The sequence below is a fragment of the Tamandua tetradactyla genome, chromosome 5 (genome assembly GCF_023851605.1).
Source record: "Tamandua tetradactyla isolate mTamTet1 chromosome 5, mTamTet1.pri, whole genome shotgun sequence".
NCBI classification, from domain to species: domain Eukaryota; kingdom Metazoa; phylum Chordata; class Mammalia; order Pilosa; family Myrmecophagidae; genus Tamandua; species Tamandua tetradactyla.
Genome location: NC_135331.1, coordinates 132551506 through 132574644, shown reverse-complemented (window position 1 = coordinate 132574644; position 23139 = coordinate 132551506). Strand labels below are relative to the sequence as shown.

The 23139-nt window shown below is 35.1% G+C and overlaps 1 long non-coding RNA gene across 4 annotated transcripts in view; it reads right to left on the bottom strand.

Annotated features, from left to right (window-relative positions):
• Positions 1–7798: 7798 nt before the first annotated feature.
• The window catches only part of LOC143682748 (uncharacterized), a 93022-nt gene continuing 77681 nt past the window's right edge, over positions 7799–23139 (bottom strand). For all 4 annotated transcript variants that reach the window (XR_013175260.1, XR_013175264.1, XR_013175261.1 and 1 more), the window contains exon 6: positions 7799–8046. This is a non-coding gene — a long non-coding RNA (uncharacterized LOC143682748). The remainder of the gene's footprint in view (positions 8047–23139) is intronic.

The window sequence follows — 23139 nt, the reverse complement described above, 5'->3', positions numbered from 1 at the left end:
AGTGACTAGCACTGTTTTAGCAGCTACTATGAGACACGCTGAATTATAGAACTTGAAAAGTTCTTCTATTCTGTTCTCAATGTCAAACAGGACCTAACTTATTAATTTTACTAAAAATGGGAATTCTGAAAAAGGTAAATTCATAAACATTTCAGAAATGCTTTAAACTTATTTTTAACCTCTACTAACATTTATTGAACACATGCTATATGAACCCACCTGTCAATAAATTTGGTACTAAGACCAACACCTGTGGCCTGTGATATTGGGGTTACAATGTAATTAAAGAGATAAAATATATATATTACTTTTAATAAACAAAATATCTGCATGTGTAGAGGAGAAGTAAATGGATGGGTAAATGGATTGGTAGATGAGTGTATGAGTGATGAATGGAAGAATAAATAGATGAATTGATGACAGAGGGATGAATGGATGAAGGGAGGATAAATGGATGTATAGACAGACTGACTATCAAGTGAATAGCAAAGATGTGAGTATTACTAGTGCATTAATGTATGCTATAACACTTAGTTTTAAATTAAATATTGTTTTCTGTTAAGTGTTTAAGGTGGCAATGAAACAGGCTATGGACATCTCAGATAAGTTTTATGTATCTAATGCTAAAGGGAAGATATTCTTAAATGTCTCTAGAATAACATCAAAGAAAATCAGTATTCATAAATCCAAATTCAATAAGTACAGTTAAAAAAAATAGCTTAAAATTTGGGGGTATAGTTGAGTCTTTAAAGATGGATGGTTTGAGAAAGGAAGAAACAAAGATATTCCCAATAGAAGGGAGGAAACAATGCCAGAGGAAGGAGTGTAGCATGTTCATAGGCAAGAAACAAATCCACATGCTTTAAGTAAAAGTTCCATATGGGGAACAAATGGGAGATGAGGTTGGGAGAGAAGCAGGGACTAGTAAAGGAGTGGCTTGTGTACCAGAATGAGATGTTTAGAGTTTATCTTCTACATATAAAAGAGACATGGCAACTTTAAGATTTTATTTCTTCGCTTCAGGTTTTAAATTTGAAATTTGTTTGTTTGGTTTTTAAAGAATAATGTATGCCAACTGCTGTCTTGGGAAGATTATTCCATAAAAGAAATGTATGATTAATAAAGGGAGAGAAAAAGCTTGGGATTTTGCAAAAACAAAGCACACCAATTATACTGCTGAAATATCACCTCCTTAGAGAGGCCTTCAATGATCTACCCACCTAAATTAGCCTTACCCCAAAAGGTACCCTAATCAGCATCAATCCTTTCACTGTGACTTACTTATCTTTACAGCACTTAGGTCTACCTGATATGAATATACTTATTTTTTACTTGTTTATTTTGTTCCCCACTAGGATATATGCTCTGAGAGGGCAAGAAATTTAGCTTGTTCACTGCTTTAATTCCAGTGTCTAGAATAGTGCCTGATACAAAGGAGGTACCCAGTAAACATTTGTTTTTGAAAGAATATATCAATTTAATCAATAAGGGGTACTTTCATTGAGAACCGACAAATCTGTAACTTAATTTATAATACACATAATAGTTTATAAATCATAAAATGTTCTCTTAGAAATCATATCCCTTGGTTAATTATTTAACATTCATTTAGCACTTTAATATTTATGAAATTGGCTCACAAAGCACCTGAATAGAATGACAAAATAGTCAACAACTTTCTATGATAGCAAGTTTTTGAACTGCTAAAAAATTCAACTCTAATACTTGATTCCAGGGGAAAATATAAATGAAAAATGATATGCTACAATCAAAAATAGTTTTTTCAAGAAAGAAGGAGAAAAACCAGGACTGTATTTATGATACAATATTATTTATGATGCCAAATAGGAAATGTTTATGATACAAAGTTAAATAAAAGACAAAGGTGATAGAACTATTCATGTAGTGTGATCCCTATTGATTTGAAACAGGTATAAGTACCTATGGATGTGGGGGCACTATGTGTACATATGTATGTATGGTGGGCGGGTGTATAGAATGATAAAAAATACATCAAACACTTATTTATTTCTAGGTAATAGATTTCAGATGATTTTGTTTCTTCTTTTGAATTTTCAGATTTTTAAAAATGTCTGTAAAACATTGCATTAATAATTTAAAAATAAACAAATATTATGTTAAGTGAAAAAATTTCAAGTTAAATAATTTCCATAGTCATATATTGACAAAATACATAAAGCCAACCAAACGGTAGAAAGTGAAATTCAGCAATTAATAAATTTAAACATATTTATATAAATAGCATTAAGAAATAATAAAGGATTCTATAAACAAGCAACAGCATTTAAATCCATAAAGCTCCAATATCAGACCTGAGAAGGAAAAGAAGGATCAGAATCTGAATAGTAAATCTCTATAAACCTAAGGGAAAAGAGCCAGAAAATGGCTTCTCCCTTAGAGTTAAAAAGATGCTGATGAATTTCATATTAAATTTATACCTGGCTCCAAGTTTATCTCATCTAGGTTTCCCATGTAGAAGAACAAATTTTCTGGAACAGACAAAGGTAATAAATCAAAAGTCCGTCCAACTCATTTGTTTCAGCCTCATCTGGTTCCAGTAGATTGTGAAAATATTCATCCTCAGGGACTTCAGAGAGAAAAAGAGAATACTGCCTGTCCCCACCCCACCATCCTTCCTCCCCCACAGAGTCCAGGCACCAGTTCAGTTGACCCAGGATTCCAAGTGGGTTGTATAGCAGCCAACATCATTCCCGAGAAAACAAAACATAAGGGAAGATGCATTAAGTTGCAAAACCAACCTTCTTTTTTTTTTTTTTTTAGAATTAAAGACAGTACAGAAAATTTCTGACTCCACAACACTAACAACTGTAGAAAACTGAAACCAAAGGGCAAGGGATCTAAAGCAGCCATGCAAATATCTTTCAGTTCTGTTATCTCACTAAGACATTTTAAACTTTCAGATGATACATCACCAGAACCCGTTTTCAAAGATCATGTGTTAAAACAAATACCCACATAAACAAATGAGCATTTCTTCTGAAGATTACAGAATGTGACCTCTAAGAACATGACATCACCTATTATTTCTACAGCCAAGCACATTTTGGGAATGATCCATGGGTGTTTACAATTGTCCTATTTTCTGTGCCCCCTTAGGTCACTTTCTTCAATCTTAATTTTGCAGTAAGGATTGCCTACTAAATTCATAAGCGTATCAGTTTCCAATAGCAGAAGAGAGAGAACTTTTGAATCATCCTACCACGGCAACATAGACTCCAGTAAATTTAGAACAGAACACTATTTTGGCTGTGATTCCATCAAGTGCAAATGTATCGATAACATAAATTTTCTGGTGATCTGGCCACACATTAGCCTTTTATAGTAGAGAATGATCGTTTCAGATTTTAGTCAAATGTGATACTTAGACAGAACCAATATTACAAAGGCAGAGGATTAAGGAACAAGGTTTACCCTCTGGCATAAATTTTACACACGTTTTCTTCATTGATGAGGTAGGATTAACAAATGACAAAAGTCCAGGCTATCTAAAACTACATGGAAATGAACGAGAATCCCATGTGCATTCTTTTTGCCATCTATGAGCAAACAAATATATACATTTGCAAGTGTGTGTGTGTATATACCACACATATACATATAAGTATGTGCATATACGAAAGAAAAAGAACACATTTGATAAAATGCAATTGAAAATAAACCACTGCAGCTCTTCAAAAATTTCAAGAGCAGTTTGGCTTACCAAAGACCCTGGCTGTGGTTTCCCAGAGCAAATTCAATTTAGCTCAATCTCTGGTGACCAGTAGTGATGTAATTGAATACGATTTATCACAATTGGCCATTCTGACTCAAGAGTGATTTGGGACTTAGGTGGTATAAACATTCAAAGAATCTCTGCTACATTCTAACTAATAACAGAAAAAATGTGTCATGTTAACCTGCTCTTCTCCAAAAATAATCTTAAACTGTAATCATTTTCTATATTTCCTTATTTACATTGGATATTCTTATCACCAAGACATCACCATCTACATAAAATTTTGATCACTGCCCATAATTGGTAACATTCACATTTAAATCGGCAGCAGCACATTTCTGAAATTCAGTGCTTATATAGCATCTTCACCTGAAATTTTTTTCTGAAGTGTCTGAAAACCTCTGATGCCTGAGAAAAAGTAAAGAGAAATCAAATCATCTGATTTTGACAAGTTGACTCCTTTTTATACTGATGCCATTTGACTATCTAAATCTCTTGACTCTGACATTTCTCAAAATATACTAAACAGAAAATCTGGAAGTGAAAGATACAAGCACCCAAGTATTTCTTCATCAGACAAAAAAGTAAAACATGACATTTACTATTCAAGAATTGTACAGTCTGGTGGTATAAGCTAAAGCAAAAACAAACCTCTGGACAAGAACAATAGCTTTTACAACATTGAATTAATTTAGAAGTCATCAAATGTTAAGAAAAGATAGCAATAAGACTTCAAACATAGTTTGTCCCAGTCATCGTGGCTGAGAACATCCTAGCACCATGACTTTCTCCACAAGTTACAAACATAATCCTAATCACAACACCAGAAGGCTAGAGCTATTATTTTTTAGTGGGTCTATTTTTCCCAATCCATTGTAGATACTTTTATATAACAAAACAATGAATTACTAGAAAAAAGAAATAAAAGGCAAACAAAATACAAGCCCCAACTTTTTTTATTATCACATTCAATGTAAGACTATTCTGTCAAATTGTTGTGAAAGATTCTAAATGCTTACTGTCAATTTCTATACTATCACTTCTCAGTCTAGTAGCAAACGGTGCAACTATGATGACCTACGGACCACATTTAAGGGAAAACTAGTCTCTTCAATTCCTTTATATTAATCTTCCAATTGACTAATTCCCTCTAGAACTATATTTAATATGTTGTAAAGCTATCCATTTAATTTAATTTCATTGCCTACATTTTTTATTTCTAGAATTTTTTTTCATTCATCTCTGTTCTCAGTTTACCAATCAACCTCTTCATTTCTCTGGACATTGATAACATAATTAACCTTATATCTTTCATGTTTTACCACACTGACTCGGTCTCATTTTGTTCACATTTTGACATTGAGTTCATCTTTGGCAGTACTTTCCCCCGGGGGCCCCGTAAACCTCAGGCCATGAATGCTGTCCATGCAGCATGGCTCTGAGATTCCTGAAGCCATTCAGCTTCAGGGTCTGCTTTCTTCTCTAACAGAGTTTCCTCTTTGTTTTTGAAAGCCTGGCTGTTTCCCTTTCCTGGTTTTATGCTCACACGGTTTTTTTCTTATGCATTTTTATTGTTTGGAGTTTAGGCCTTCACCAACAGCTCTTTCTGCCATATTGATTAAATTCTTGAGCTCTCTATATTATCGCTTAGGGAAAATTCTAATATATAAATATTAATGTCTATAAAAGACTACTGATATCATTATTGTGAGGGAAGACTAGTGTAAATGATTGCAGAGCACTTTGCATGTGGTATACAAATGCCTGGTAAATAGTGCAAGTTTTCCGACTACTTTACAAGTGATTGATTTTTACTGCAATATGGATTCCAGGTGAAGCTTATCCTAAAGTGATAAATTCTGGACAATCCCAAAACAGTAAATCCAACATTTAGTCAATCCTAAATGCATGGATTAAAAACATGAAATTATTGTGGGGAGGATGCAGGGAGTGGAGGCAGATGGAAGGATTTGAGTGGCAGTTTGTACAGCTTTACAGAGAAATTTCCCAGAAAATAAATAGAAGAGAGGATGATTATTGGGTATAAAACGTGTCATCAAATATCCACTTGCCCTTACAAATGCTAATAAAGTCAATTTATTGCCAATTTTCTTTTTGGTCAAAAGAGTTCTTTATTCTAATATTTGGGAAATAGGTTTTTCTTGCATCTACAATTCATTTAATGTATTCATTCTTTTCATACAGCTAGTGTTATTACAGAGCTTTCTATGGATGCTAAGAGCCAATCAAAACAACTGTTTAAAAAAGCTTTTCCCAGTCTTTGTAGATTGACCTGTGAGAACTTTTCCCCTCAGTGTTTATTCATACAATGAGTTTAGAGAGTAACTCAAGGCTATAGCATAGGAGCTTCTCGGATCCTTTCTGCTCATGCCTCATCTATTGGGCTTGAGCATGTGGTTGTATTTCCCCATTTACATGGAAAAAAATGTCCCCTTTTTCCTAGAAAATAGTCTCCTCAAGGTCCCAGGCACTATCCTATATGTCCTAAAGCCAGTAATCTCTTGCCCCAACAGCTACAACTTGCCCTAGCTGTTGCTGCAGTACTTTAAGTGTTTTCTGGAGCTTTGAGAAAGATGTTTCTTCCAGTTCTTGCTGGTTGTTCAAAACTTCTATTGGAGGGACAGAGCCCTGAAACATCTCACTACACATCAGAGTGGGGCCTCCTTCTCATATTCATCTTTTGATAAATAGTGGGAATATTGCATTTGTATCTTCCTGGTAATATATTGAAATTTATTTTTAGTTTCTTTTTAAAAATCTCCATTCAAATGTCCTCTAAGCCATAAGGACATTTTCTTCACAGACAGTCCCTTTGCAACTTCAATACTTATATATTATTCATTATATTTTATGCTCATGTGATGCTAATTAGGTTTTTTGATTATGTGGCCAATATACACTATTTTTTGACTGTTCTGTTTTAAATATGTATAGTTCTTATCCACCCACTCCATCCTTGCAGTGCCTTTACCTCACTGATTCAGAGAGCAGGGATTGTTCACTGTGGCAGAGTTTTATTATGATTTTGATGATTTAGATAAATGATGATTCAGATTCCCAAACTTACAGGTTATATAAGTTTCAATCAGTTTCTTTTCATATAATAGAAATTCTAAAATTTACTGCCTTATTCAAGATAGGATTTCATTTCTGTATTACATAAAAACAAGTCCAGAGCTTTGCAGTTCAGCTATGAAACCAGGTAGCACAAAGGATCCAGATTCCTCCTGTTTGAGCTCTGCCATCCTTCAGTTCTGAAGATTAAAGGGTAATGTTCATTCCCCTAATTGATCTTTTTACCTTCTGAAAGAGAAGTATTTTTGTTTAATAAAATAGCTTTCTGTTAACTGGAACTTAGGTCTATAAACTTGGTTAGATAAAAGAAAGTAGTTTGGGCAAGGAAACTTCATAGATAATGTTGTATATTTCACATTTTATGTCACATCAGGAGGCATATAATGTCACAATGTTTCCTATCAGTAATGCTAAGCGAGACCATGTAGTTACTTTGATGACAGCCAGATCTCTCGATTGTAATGGCATATATTTTTCCTTGGCATTTAATAAGTGATCAGAATAATGTCACTTTCACACCATGCTACTATATCCTGTTCGCCCACTACTTTTCACCTAATGTTTACAGTATTCATTGATGAAGCTTGCCTAAATAATTATTGCATTGGAATTCATAGCATGGCAATTATCTAATTCTATCACTCTTCTTCATTTATCAGTTAGCATTCTTCTATAAAGATGAATTCCTCTGGTGCAGAAAGGTGTTCCTGACTAACTTTGCGCCAAGTCCAAGGCCTCCAGTTTCAGGTCATTTCTTGTACACAGTGACAGCTGGAGCTCCAACCATCATGTCCACTTGTCAGACAGCAGGAAGGGGAAAGGGGAAAGAGGAAACAATACACGCCAGATTTCTGTGCTTCTCTTAGGCCTTAGACCCGCCCAATGACTTCTATCGACATGGAAATGGTCACAAGAAAGATGAAGAAATATTGCACTTTACCTGGGCCAATTCCTCCTTGGAAAAGTCAAGAATCTGTTACTATTTTTCAAAAGATGAAAATGGCTATTGGGTAGGCAATAAGAACTCTCAGATATACTGGTCAAAAAGATGCCACAGAATATAGACCAAGTGGGAACACCAATCAAATGTTCACCGAGTCCTTTTTCTTCAGATCTGTTACACATCATGTTTTCTGTTTTATTAGGAGTATATCACAAGCTTGATGGTTCACATTTCTTTTCAGTAAATCAACCTAAGAAGATATAAGGATAATGCCCTTTTATTTGTCCTTGATTAAATTTATCAATATGAATGACCATCTATTGTGAACCCTCGTGGTATATTCAAAGTACCATATATTTTGAATAAATTTTGAATTACACTTTCCTCAAAATATAAAACAGCTATTCAGTGACTTAAATTAAAAGGAGATGTACAAAATACTTTGGATGTTGTGGTTTGTAAGGCCTAACCTGGCCCACAATTTTAATATAATTTAACAACTGTGAATTAGGAATTGAAGAAATAAACCTTAAATTCTTTAAGAAATGACTTTTCATGAATACCTTTAGATTTTATTTATTAATAACTAGATCAAACCATAACTGCAAGTTCCAGATCAATTATATCTGCCTGATGGTCTATTTGCATAAGGTTCTTCCAACAAACACCAGAAGCTTCAACAAAAACCACGCTTTATAGTTTATTACAGTATGAGCTGGAAGAAAATTGCAGAAAATGGACCTAATGAGGCAGGACTACTTTCTAGTTGAAACTAGAACGATATGTTTTCATTTGGTAGTCATTCCTGGTTTAAAAACAGACCATGAATTATCTTATTCACTTTCTAAATAATTTCCAAAAAGTCCAATGATAAGAAAATCAGATACTCATAGGTATAAACATGATATACATACTTTTGTTACAATGTTTTTTCTCTGGGTAAATTTTTCATTTTTAGCTCGCAGCATGTTCCCACATACTACAGGCATAGTCCATATTGGCCATACTTTGTTTGTTATATTCATAACATGCTGAGCCTATTATCTATAAATATATTTCTGCTTATGTAAATAAAGACTCCAGGTAATTAATTACTGTGTATTTTTCAACCAAATATTTGGACTAATTCTCCTCTAACTATGTACATTTAAAAAAAATGGCAATCTCCCCTAACTATTGAAAGAAAAGTTTTCTTAATCAATATAAGCTTTTCATTATGAAAATTTATATCACATCATAATTAGTTAAATAAAATATTCATTAAATTGAAATTAAGTACCCACTATTGAAGTAGGGCTGAGAGCACATAAGTATGTATAATATGCAAACTGTGCACAGTCTAGTGGGAGAGATAGATGTACTCACATCAATTAAATATCATTTAATACTAATCTACTATTTATATGGAACAATTCACTATATGATAATAAAATACAAAGTAATTGTGCCTTGACAGGGAGTAATAATGGGGATGGGAAGATTCACATAAGTTATGCTACACCGAGGCAAGATTTGAAGTAAAAGACCAGACTGAGGTTTTAAAAAGACACCTGAGAAGATGCTCACTTGTTGAGGACAGACTACAAACAGGAGTACAACTAAAAGGCAATTTCAAGAGACCAGATGTAAAAGCTGATAAAGCTGGAAAGAAAGTTTTAAGAATCTACAAAAGTCGTATAAGGGTAAAAAAGTAGAGCTAGTTGAGAATGCCTATCTGTATAAATTCACATTAATTTATTTTTTGAGAAGGCAATGGCACAGCTATTTGGCTATTACAGTTATTCAAAGTTTCGAGCCATAACCATAAGGGAGCAGGTCTCAGAGCAGCCTAGAAGAGGACTTAGGAACTGGGCTTAGAGTCAGATGGACCTCAGAGTTTCACATGAACCAATTACATGGTACGTGAATTGCCCAGGTTAACTCTCCCAAGCTTTTATCTAGAAAATACAACAAATAATTCATAAGATGAAACTGTTAAATGAGATGATGTCTGATAAACAGTAAACATTTAATAAGTGTTAGCCATGATTGCATCGGATATAAGGGAGCCTGTTTGATAGAAAGGTTATCTAATACAATTGTCCTTACACATTGGGTCTTTAACTTAAAACAAGCAGTAACCTGGAGTTTTCATCCTGTATATAGTGGTCTTAATATATTTAGCTTTTCAAACTGAACTGACGTTATCATTTATATTACATTTCACTAAAACAGAATGTTGTGTTTTATTTTTATAAAATGTACTTTTAATTTAAAATGGCAAGTATTTCTTTGTATTACAATGATCCCACTAAAAATATGCTTGAATAATTCTTTCTTTTAAATGTTTCTCACATACTGATGCAAAGGGCTCTCCTACCACACCATGTCACACTGCTTTTATGAATGTGATTTTCTATAACAATGAACAATAAGAACTATCAACTATATAAGGCTATGAGAACATTCAGCACTTCTTGGTCTGCAAATAAAACTTAGAACTTTCACAAAACAATTCTTCTTTCAGAACTAAAGACTTCCTTTTATGCCCTAAAAGCAATAGTTGAACTTCAATGTTCAAAACTTCCTGGATCAACTAGACCTGTGAGAGACAGGTCAGAGTTGCCACTACAGTGGGCAATTTCTAATCAGACCAATGTTAATTCTGTAAATTAAGCCCTTACAATTTCATGATTTTCACCTAAGATCTGACCACAGTGAGGCTCATGGAATCATAATTCTTACAGTTTTTCTGACTGAGGAAAGGGAAGGCCAGCTATCTCCACATGTTGCCCAGGCAGAACTAATCAATAACTGCCAACAGTAATACATAAAAGACCAGGAATAGAGAATGTTCGTACCTGGGAGGTACCACCTAGAACAGCCAGGGACCCAACTCAGCAGGTGCCAGTCAAGACTTGCTCACCTTCCTCCTGCTCATGGATTCTCTTCTTCAAACATGTGCACTACTTTCTCATTTTTACCCTAGAGCTAATACAGACAGTTTCTTTGAAACTTCTCGGGAAAGAAAAATTTACCATTTATTGAGGGCACTCTGCATTGGTGCTTGATACACAGTATTGCACTTAAACCACACACTACATTTTAAAGAGGAAGAAATTGGGCCTTGGAAGTGATAAACCAAGCGTTCTAAAACCAGTCTATCTAACACTAAAGACTGTGTTCTGTCCACCCTATGGCTTGGATCTATAAAGATGATTTAGACCTTTAAAGAAGTGAAGATATGACAAAGGGTTCTTCTCCTTTACTATCATTTCATGGAATTGATCATATTAGCTGCTCCAATTCTAGCCTGTCAGTTATAAACTTAATATGACACAAATGTACCCAATCTATCCCATACCTGGCTTAGAAGTAGAAACCTGTTATGATTCTTCATCACCATGGAGATACAAGAAGTATTATGAAATGGATGGATATTAAGTACTTTTATAAAAAAAAATGCTTTCTCTAAATCAAAGCTAACTAAATTCTTACCAGATGAATGTACGAATGGATAATATATTTTATCTACTGACAAGCATAGGGGCTTTCCTGAAAGCATGCTTTGCAATGATTCTGCATTTCTTTCCTTCTAACAATGCCTTTGAGAGGCAGAAGTGGTAGAGCCTAAATAATTTTGAAATGCGGGTAATGGAGAAAAACATGTGCTATACTTCAGCAAATGTATAGTTTAAATCTGTCAGAAAATTCATCCAAAAAGCTGTAATACTATGTGAAAATAACAAATAGGTTATATTTGTACAAGGTAAGTTGAAGTCTTTGCATGAATAACCTTTTATTAGATTTGCTGCATAAATTTTACTTTTGAATTCCTTTGGCTCTTGTGACTTTCAAGTAATGAAAACCAATGAAAAATGTTTTCATTCATCAAGGATTCAAAGAATAGTTAGTTAACTACTAATATAAAATAGAGAACCAATGAAGAATAATCCTTCTAGTACATATCTCAGCCAACTTGTTCAAAGCACCTAGTACACAATAAATTATGGGTTAAAAAGAAAATTGCAGGTTAAGGAAGAGCTGGAACTTCACTAAAGCTTAAAAATACATGAAATACTTACTTTTTTACATACACTCAGACTACAAAATTGACACAGATATTATTAAATAAAACTGAATACATTTAAATATTTTATGTTACTATATAGTGCTCTATGCATAATATCGAGGCTTTATGTTTATCATAAGATGGTTTCAAATATACTTTGTCATTTGATTCCTACAACAACAATCTGTGTGGCAGGCATCATCATTACACAACTACAACCCTCTTCATAGTGGAGAGAAATAAAACTCAAGAGGTGACTTGATTCAACCTGAGCAAGTAGGATGAGGTCAGTATCCACCTACCACAAAGTAGATGCTCAAGAGAAGTTTGTTTTAGCTACTTGACAACACATATTTGTTCTCAAGATTTTTACCGCCTCAAGACAGTTGAGGGATACAACACTTTGCCCTCAGTAGCAATGGCTCAGCAGCATACCCTTGCAAATCAACCAGGGGTGTGACATACTAGAATCTTAGAGCAAGGTAGCATAATTCAAAAACAAACTAGTTCAATTGAGTCTCATATTCAACTCTCCCATTAGGATGTAACTTCTTCTCACTTTACTTAATGGATTAGTGACAATCAATAATTTTTAAAGTTTCTTAAATAGTGTTCTCAAAGTTGGCTGCACATTACAATCACCAGGGGAGATTTTTAAATCCTGAGTCCAGACAAATTAAATTAGAATCTCTACTGTAGGATTCAGACATCAGCTTTAAAAAAAAATTCACCAGGGGGATTCCAACCTGCAGCTAAATTTGAGAAGGACTGCCTTAAAACATTCACAAAAGAGTTCACCACAGGTATGTGAAACATGAGGATAGCAATATCCATGAGGATGTGTTTTGTTGAACCATTTTTATTGGGGAAAAAATAGAATGATAACATAACAAAAACACTAAGTTATAGATAGATGTTATTCATCCTTTTGATGAAATATAATCCAGCCATTCAAAATTATGATTTTAGAAGAAACTATTGATATGGAAATATGCTTAAGATTTATTTAATATAAACAGTAAAATGCAAGATTATATGTTCTCTGATTATAGCTGTATTAATTATACATATGAAAGAGGACTAGGAGCAGACATACTCCTAAATGAAATCATGGCTTTCTAAATTAGGTTTCAGCCTATGACTGATGTGTTTTCTCTATGAATGCAATATACATGTTTTGTATTTTTAACTAAAATTGCAATTATAAACACTTTTCAAACCATAAAAAGTGATTCTGATAAAATCTTTAATAAGCTATCAAAATCCAAGATAGCATGCATATTACAGTGGTCACCCTGTAATATATGTGCTTGGCTAGACATAGTGGCTCTGAGAATCAACACATAACTTTGAGTACATGCTGAAAGCCCACCCTATTTTCCACAGATAATTGCAATAAGGTGATTAGAAAGAAAATGTTATATTAACGATGTCTAGGTAGGTTCCATGCTCTTTTGTTTCCTGCTTGAATCTAGAAGAATCATACAGCAGGTGAATGCAAAAGACCACATAAATGAGATATTTTTTGCAATGGGGACTCACAGCCTATGGAGACCAGTTGCTGCTCTGTCAGTTTCTGATCATGTTGGCCTTTGATATATTTGAATAAAGCAAATTCTGTGTCTTCCCAAAGCTAAGGAAGTTTAATTTTGATGGATTTTTCCTTCTTCTAAAATTGTGGGTGTTCCAGTGAGTCAGGCAGCCAAGAGCCTCTGGAGAATTTGCAACACCTGCACTGCAGCTGGAATATTTGAGCCACCTCTTAGAACAGCTAGAACAGGAGCTGAAACTGATAGAATATTAAAGACAGAGAGGGAGTAGATACATGGAAAAGTAGGGAGAATTTACAGTCAGGGGCAAAGACTATGAACAAGAATGTGACTGAGGAAACTTAGGAGGCATGTGAGGAAAACATCAAGGACATCAAAATAAAGTGAGTGGAGGAGGCATGTTGAGGAGAAAACACTGGGCAGGAGGGATAACATGTAAGCATGAAGAACCTTGAGGACAATATAGAAAGCCCTCTGGAATTCAATTAGGAATCGCCACGTATCAATGAGGAGTCGGTTATGAGTTGATGAAATCAATGTTGCAGAATTTAACCTGACTCAGGTATATATAATGAATCTGAACACCTGGCACAGAGCAGATATTTGATCAATTTTTTGAATCAGGTAAAGGAAGCCATATCTCAATCCATCAGTTAACTGAAAATAAAGAAAAGGTCCCTCCTATCCAAGGCCATGTCATTTATTTTCGCCTTGAGGGCAAATATAAACCCCAAAATAAGCCAATTTGTGCCCTGGGTCTCAGAAAGGCTCCAAATGAGAATGCTTTGGCCTTGGGATTGTGGGTTGTCTTTTCAGCCTTTGCTTTCTAAATAGAGATATTTGGGGCTGCCTCCTAGATACAGCTGTTGAGATGTTAAGCTCTGGTTGTGGCCCTCAGCTTGCAATGTGTTATGAATCACAAGACTCCTCCCAGCTGCAGGTTGTTGCAGCATTGCACCCTAGCATTGAGATTTGATTTATTCCTCTTTTTCCAGAACTAAGGGCTACTCAGACTTAGTTGTTTTAAATTTAAGTATCTATCAGTCTGCTTTTCTGGATAAGGAAGTAGGAGAGAGGGGAATAAGGGGAGGCAAAATTATATGTCAAGAAAAGAAAGGACAGAAATAAGTCCCAAAAGGGATCGAGGAGGGACCTCTCTACAGTCAACAGCAGGTTTCAGCTTTTCATACTGGGAAACAGAAATTTCCCTGGCTGCTGGGGTGAACTTGTCTCCTAAAGCAAAGGACAAGTGTACCTTAGCCTACAGAGAAGAAAGACTCCCTTTCTTCACCCAATTTGGGTAAATGTTGCTATACTAAAGCACAAGAGGATGCAACCTAAGCTATTTGGATGGCAGTGGAAATACAGAAAAGAGGGAAAGGATCCAAGAGGTCTTATAAGGGAAAAGCAACAGGACTTGACAATATGTCAAATAAAGAGAGTAGAAAGGAAAAGAGAGTCCACAGAGACACATATGTGATCAAATTCAGCTTTGTAGAGTCTATGCAGTACTTCACACTGAAAAGAAGTCTAAAGAAGGTAGTTTGTAACCATGGAAATCCATATACAGGCTAAAAATCTGAGAGCTGAAACTTGCCATTTTAATACCTTGTAGGTACTAGCCTATTCAAATTACCTGAGAACCAAAACACACGATCATAAAAGCCAACTATTATTCTGCATAACAAGTGACTGCCCTTGTGTCAACGGGACCTAAAGTTCCAAACCTAATCTGAAGTGCAAAGCACACCATGCTCTCGAGCAAACACTGTGGGGAAGTGAATACAACTATGACAAACCATCTGCAAAAGCATGTTGGTTCCTGTAAACTCATCTATAAACGTCGCTACTACCTTCACTTCCCCAGGTGCTTGGTGAGAAAAGTATTCTGACTTCCAGCAAGGTCAGAAAAGGGAAACTACTTCCAATATTACAGTACAGCTGCGTCCTCTGAGAAATAAAAGATGATACTGTTATCATCTGTGCCTGATATGAAGGGCCAGTGTTTCTCTTTTTCAGTCCGGGATTTGGGACAAGGTGAACATTCAAGTCAGTTTCATTAACAGATAGGATCTAAAACAGTGCCCTTAAGGAAAAACCACAGTCTCATTATCAGCATGTGGGTAATTCCTCTTCTCCATCCACTGTGTACCCAGAACTCAGTGCTAAGCCAGACCCCCTCCCCCAGCAAGCTGTTAGCAGGGTTGCTTCAAAATATAAAGGGCAAAGAATGAATCAAATACCTTCATTAGAGGCAAATAAAAATGGATTTTAAAAATAAAATCCTAATATACTTGCCTGTCTTTTTATTTCATGGAGTGAGCTTTGAAATTCTTTCTTTTAAATGCATCCAGAACTCTGTTCATAGATCCCTTGTTTCCAAATAGAGACAAATTAGTTCCTGGAACAATTTGTGAGCCAGGTGTTTACTAGAATTCAAACTGAAAACTCCTATTTCCAACTTCATGCTCCCTTAAGTAACAGTTGAAAATATTGTGTGTTTCTGTGTGTGTGTTCATGAACAATGTATTGGGGAAGAATAGTGAGATGCTAGAACAGGTAGACACTGCTAAGATATTTTCAAAATCTGTGTCACAGGTTCCAAAGGTTTATTGAAAGTCTTGATTTCCTTTCCTCTGGCTAAGGTTTTCTATGAGATATAAGATGATAAAAATTCTGAGCTGTGTTGAAAAGAGAGAGAGAGAGGCATTTTCAAAGAAGGTGATAAATAAATTGGGTATTTAAATTTACAGAACACTATGAAGTGTTTGAGATGAAACAGAATAAAGGCTGAAAGGAATTCCTTGCTGTTTATTAGCCATGCCTGAGTTAGTGTTTTGCTTCTAATTATAATGACATGGGCACTGACCAATGTGCAGAAGGTAGAAAAGCAATATTCTGGAAAATTTCCTTCCCATGAAAATAAAATAATAATAGCTACTATGTATTAAGTAACTGGTACGTGCTGCCCAATACTAGACACTCAATACATTTTCCCTAACAGTTTATTCTCAAAATTACTTTGTGAGCTAGATATTAGTATTCCCATTTTATTCATAATGAAATTAAGGTATAGCAAGAATATTGCCAATGATCTTAAGTGAGAGAGTCAGAATTCAAACCAGCCTATTTTTGCTCTTAAAAATTATGCTAATTCAATTATGCTCCATGACCTCCAAATGAATATATCAAGAATTAACATCAGATGAGCTTCACAAAACACAGAAATAAGCCCGATTATTGATTTTACGTTTGCTAAGTGATATTTTTTAATCAAGTCACTGTGATTCTTTTTTAATATTTGAGAATTTTAGTATTTTTGCAAATAATAGTTTTCACTACACTACCCCAAAGTTCAAGAACACTAAATTAATGTGTATAAGGCAACTCACCATATGTTAAAATGTTTCATTTTTCTGTATCATATTCCTCCTAAGCAATTGCCCAAGGATCTGGGCACATTCTTCCGAAGAAATTCTCCTACCCAATGACACAGTAGGGAAAACCATAAGGAGGATAGAGATGGAAATTGATTGGTTTAATACCAGACCTAAGGAAGGATCATCCTGCCTGAAGTCTGCTTCTGCAGGAATGTTGTATTTGCCAACAATAGAGGCCCTTGTCAAAATGGATAACTCGACTTTCCGTTCATCTGAATTTGTGACTTAATCACTGATCGAAAGAGATATTCTCCATCTACATGATCACTACTGAATAAAGGTTGACATCTCTTCACCTCACAAAGCACTTCCTTTTTGCACTTTTAAAAGCTGCAGAGGGACTGCAGACATTAATGCTGCTCTAACACATCCAATGGGAAGGGAGTATGTGCAGGAAACTTTTCATTATAAAAGAAATATATGAGGGATGTAAGGGTAGTTCAGTGGTAGAATTCTCACCTGCCATGTGGGAGACCCGGGTTTGATTCCCAGGCCGTGGCCGTGCACTTCCCCAAAAAACAAGCAAACAAACAAACAAAAAACAAACAAAAACTCAACAAAATGGGGCTGCAATAATGGGAAACTTACATGGAAAAAGAATGAAATGTGACCCCTGCCATATAGCATAAAAAAAGAAAGAAAGGAAGGAAAGAAGGAAGGAAGAAAGAAAGAAATTTATTTTGATACTAGAAAATACAATTAAAGTATAATGAATCAGATAGTTTATCAATGACCCTCCTTTGGCTTATTTCCTTGCCATTATCCAAGGACTTACTTTGGTTCATTTGCTTAAAGATTTTATTCTTTGCATGCACACACATTTTTTAATTAAAATCATTCTTATATAGCCATCATGATCTGATTTTTTAGGTAATTTTCCGTTGTGGGAATTTTAACACTTTGTTAAATATTCATTGAAAATATTTTAACGTCTGCACAATATTACATCATTTATGCTAAACATTTTCATTATTGTAAATGGAGTGATAAGTACTTCTTATATAAGTCTTTGTTACATTCCTCATTATTTTCTTAGAATAGCCTCTGAGAGTCATGGACATGAAATTAATGGGTCAAAGGGGATGTAATTTAAGTGGTTCTGGATATGTATTGACAATTTACTTTCCTGAGAACTTGTACCATGTTATACTTATGAATTGTCATTTCATGCCAATCCATGTCACTCATCAATTTGGGGGCTTTTTTAGGTTAAGCTTTCAAAAAAGACAAGAATCTGGAAGAAATCAACTTCTACATGGAGTACTCATTAGCCTCATGAATGAAAAAGTCACAAATATTTATGGAATCACTTAACTCAAGGCAGGTTCTGTCTCTATGTTATACTTTCCATCTCAGTACCTGCCATATTGTAGGTGCTCAGAATTCATTAATGATATAAATGAATAAATGAATGACAATTTTATCATTCTTTTGAATTTGAACTTGGATGTCACAGTCAATGTGACAATATTACCTCATTAGATCATTACAACTACCCGGGGGAGAATTATGACTAGTATTACAGATAAGAAAACTGAAAATAATTGAAGTCTCAAATTTACTTAAAATCATAGTTAGTAAATGACATTGAAGCTCAAGCCCTGTCCCCCCAGACAGCTATGCCACTGAAAAGGGGGACAAATCAAAGGGAATCATGAGTGCCATGAATGGGCCATGTCCTACACAGACAAAATGAAACTCTCAACAATTCCCCAGCGTACTTTTTTTTTTTCTGGGACATGCCCTCTTGATGATTGCTTCACCAAATGGGATGGTCTCTTTCAAAGAAATGTCATTTATTGAACAGGCTTGGACTCATATTTGCAGACTTTCCAAATGAGTATTAAAATGGTAGAGTTCTCAATCCTTCTTGGAAATAGCAATAGTTATGATGTTAGGAAATAATAGAAATAATCATTATCATCTGTAGAGGTACTATGAAATGCTGAGCAATAAATACTATGTCATTAAAACCTGACAACCATTCTACAAATTGTGTTACTGTTATGCACATTTTACATAGAAAAGTAAGTAACCAATCCTTTACCATACATTAGTTCTTAAACTCTGGGGTGCACTGTAATTACCTGGAGGGCTTATTGAAAGAGAGATTGCTAGGTTCTACCCTCTGTATTCTGATTTAGGAACTGTGGGTTGGGGCCTAAGAATCTGTGTGTCTCACAAGTTCACTGGTGATGCTTTGGAGTCAGGGACCTCACCCAGAGACCCATGTCTTTTTCCCAAATGCTAGCGCTATTACGAACTGAATCCAGATCTACCAAGCTTCAAAAATCATGCTATTTCTGTTATCCCACACGCAGTCTAATGTAAAGATCATGAATTAAAATGCTCTTAATCTTAATTTGGTCTTCATATATAAATTATTCCCAGAAAGGCTAAAAAATTCACTTTGGAATTCTAAAAAATCAATTAAACTGAGTTACTTAACTCCCAGTTGGAATTAAATTGACCATCAATCGTTCTTCTTACCTTTCCTATTACCTATTTCATAGAATAATATTTTTTAAGCTAAAATTGACCATAGATCTCTTTCAGGTTGAATCCCTTCATTTTATAGATGACTGAGTTGAAGCCCAAAAAGGTTGAATTCTTAAGATGCTTCAGTGGTCCCTCTGCCCTACTGTTCAGATACCCAGGCATCTATAAAGCTCCACACACACACCCTTTCCTCTACCATACCTGCAGAATCCATCACTTCTTCCCCTGTGCTGTGATTTAACTTTTATTATGATACATGCAATAGTAGAAATGGTTGACTTTACCACCCATATTTTACCTCATTGGCTTACATTTTTTCTCCTTTTCTACACTACAGCCACCTGGAAAACAGGTATTACATTTATGCAATCACTTAGAAAATGTTTGTTGAATAGAATGGAATTTGGTAGAATTTCACTTCACTATTTGTCTGTACCCATCTCCCCAACTGTGTGTTGCTTACTCCTAAATTATAGCCACTGGTAAATATTTCCCTTTTTTAATGTATGTGTTCTTTAGAGGATTAACATTATTTTTAGAGTCCTCGTTCTCCATAATATTTAAGGGATCAGAAGTATTTACATGAATAAAATATGTATGTGTGTATATATGCACATTTCATTAAAATTTTCAATGTCCCTTCTCTTTTGAATATACCTACCTCCTATTTTCTTGCAGAATATGATTACAAATCAATCCATTTTTTACAGAAAAATATAAATTATTTGGAGGAAGTAATACAACAGAATAGATATAGACAGAACATGACATTTTTATAATGTCATATTATAATAATAAAATTATAATCTTTTACTCCTTTAGTCCAATTCAAAAGAAATATGACTTCTACATTACATCGGGGTAGACAGATGGTCTTTACCCAACCACTTCTGTGAAGTCAACAGAAAAGAAAATCCTGCAGGTGGTTCTGTTTGAAATAATGCAAAAGCTAATATTAAAGCACCAGGTGTGTGTGTGTGGGGGGGGTGATTGAATCACAGGCCCCTGACATTGCTGATACTTCCTTTTATATAAAGGTTCATACAAAGGTCCGAAGACCCTTTCCCAAAAATTTCTTGATGAGAGGAGCTTCTGCAACCCACATACTCCATGCTTTCCTAGAGTTGCTGTTGAAATACACATTATCCCTGAGTGCAGGACAGTATTTACATGACATAATGATGATGATGATGATAACTTCAGCTTTTTAATTTGTACTTCTTACATTCCAATAGCTTTGCAAACATTTTCTAAATCTAGTTTTGGAAAAAATTCTGAAAGGTAGATATCAGCATCCAGGTTACAGAGATGAAAATAAAGATTCAGACAAGTAGAATGACCGATTTGAGGTCACAGAACTGGGTGTGAGTCTAGACTCTTTGGTCCCAAACCAGGCTATTCATTTAAATTTCCATTTGCTCCCATAAAGGCACAAATAGACATGTGTATTTCAATGGAAATGAAGAATAATAATATATTTTAGAAAGTATTTATTCATTCCTTGAACGTCCATGATAGACGAAGAGTTGTCCTATTTTCCACCCAGTAGAAAACTAAATCAGAGTATTTCTGGGCATATGATACCCTGAGTAAAAATTAACTAAATGAATGGGATATTTTTCTAGTACATGCTACATGATGAAACTGCCATTCTGAGGGAACTAAAGCATCTAAGAAGAGGTCCCCTACCTTTCATTAACAACTAGAATGTTTCATCCCTCTCTTGCAAGCCTTAACTTCCCAAAGTAAGAGATAGTCTGAATGAAATTCACAACTATGAAATCAAAATTTCAAATGTTGTTTTCTTAAATATATATTGAAATGGCCCTGAGATGCCAATTCTTTTGTGACCAAAGTCTATTTCCCCAATTGTCTCTTTCAGTCCAAAAATGTGGCATAAAAGCCTTTGGTAAGTTAGAAATATAGAACTTTCTTCAAGGTTCTTCAAGTTCAGAATGACCTGCAGCATGGGAAAGAAGAACATGTCTAACTTCCATTACGAGGGAGCTGAAGAAGCTAAGTTAGTATCGTGCTCATAGTGCAGTGTGAACCTGAATTCTACTGTGGGAAAAGCTTCTTACATGCATGGCCATGTTCATCCTTCCAGTGACATTGAGATGGAAGCAATTTACAACACTGATGTTAATTCAACAGAGTTGAATGAGAGTAGAGACATGTACTATAAATATTAAGGAACAACAGAGAAAGATTATTTATCCCAAAGTTCTCTTTTTCCTGACACCTGGTAGGCAGGAAAGGAAATGGAAAAGATCTGTCTGGCTATTGAGCCAAGTGGAATGGGCTCAAGTTTTTGTCATTTTAGAAACTGCTTGACCTTGAGACATTTAACTATACTCAAAGCCTTAGTTGCCTCATATAGAAAGTAAGAATAATAATTCCTACTTTACAAGGTTGATTTAGGGATTAGAAATAAGTCATTTAAACACTTTATTGATTACAGATGCTCAAAATGCCAAGGAAGTTTTGATTCAGAGGATTTATGATCACATAACTATGATTAGAATTACCGAAACCAGAACCAGGACTGCCTCTCAGACAAGAGCTCTTAATACACCCCACCTGAAGCAGAAGCAGGCTCTGCCTATCCTCATTAATAGAGTTTAGGTGCATTGTTTCATTTAATACTTGTTAGCTATAGTTTTTGTTGATGTTGTTGATATTTTTTATTGAGTTATAATTTTTAGGTTAAAAGAAAAATAAAATTAGAAAAGAGAAACTTCCCTTGAAGTTACTACAGATGCTTGATTGGAAAGGCAGGAGCCCTGGCTGTGCCAAAGATAGAAAGATACCAAGTCAGAACTCAGAGATGGGCAGCACTGGGAATTGGTGAACGCCCCACATGCTTGCAGGACACGGGGAGCCCATGGTAACATTCTTGGACACATAATCTGTGCAAATGACCTCTCCCGCTGGGCTGATAGAGAAATGAGAATACATCAACCTCTTGATAAACTGTGTGCCAAAGACCTCACAACTGAAGATATGATTAAGAGCTCTAAGACGCACTTTAACCAGGAGCCTGAAGTAGTATCATGGCTTAATGCTGGGCTAATCGGGGGACTGGTAATATTCAGTCACAAAGAAACCCAATCCCAAAACCCACATGAACCAAGGCTCTGCGGCAATCACATTTGTGGATATCCACTCTAGATGACAATCAAGGTGTGTGTCGTCATTTCAGAACTGTGCTTCCACTTTAGTTTTCATTTGTTTTCATTACTTCTATTAAGCAATAACTAGATACAAAAGAAAATTTTAAAAATGAATGTGAATTATAAAGAAAAGTGATGCAAACACCTGTGTATCCAGTAACTGGTTAAGTAAAATGTATGGAGGGGCCCCTCATGTCCTTCTCCAATCCCATTCCAGTTCATTCCAACCCAGAGGTAAGCACAGTCCTAAATATTGAATGCATAATTCCCTTGCTGTTCTTTAAACTTTTACTGCATATATTGTTTTGTTTTGCATAGTTTTGAATATTATTTAATAGAATCATGTTATATGCTTTTTCCTCTAAATATTATGTTTCTCTTGAGAGTCATCAGTGCTGTACTTATAGTTACAATCTTCATTATTCATAACTTTGTAGTATTCCAGCATGCGAATATAACACCATTTATTCATTCACCTTACTGCTATTGGACTTTTAAGCTGCCTCAATTTTCTGCCCTGAATGTTCTTGACCATGTCTTCCATCCACATGTAAGAGTCACTCTAGTTTATCCAAATTCTCTCTCATGGAGTGTGCTTTCAAACCCACTCCACTCCCCATCGTCACCAAT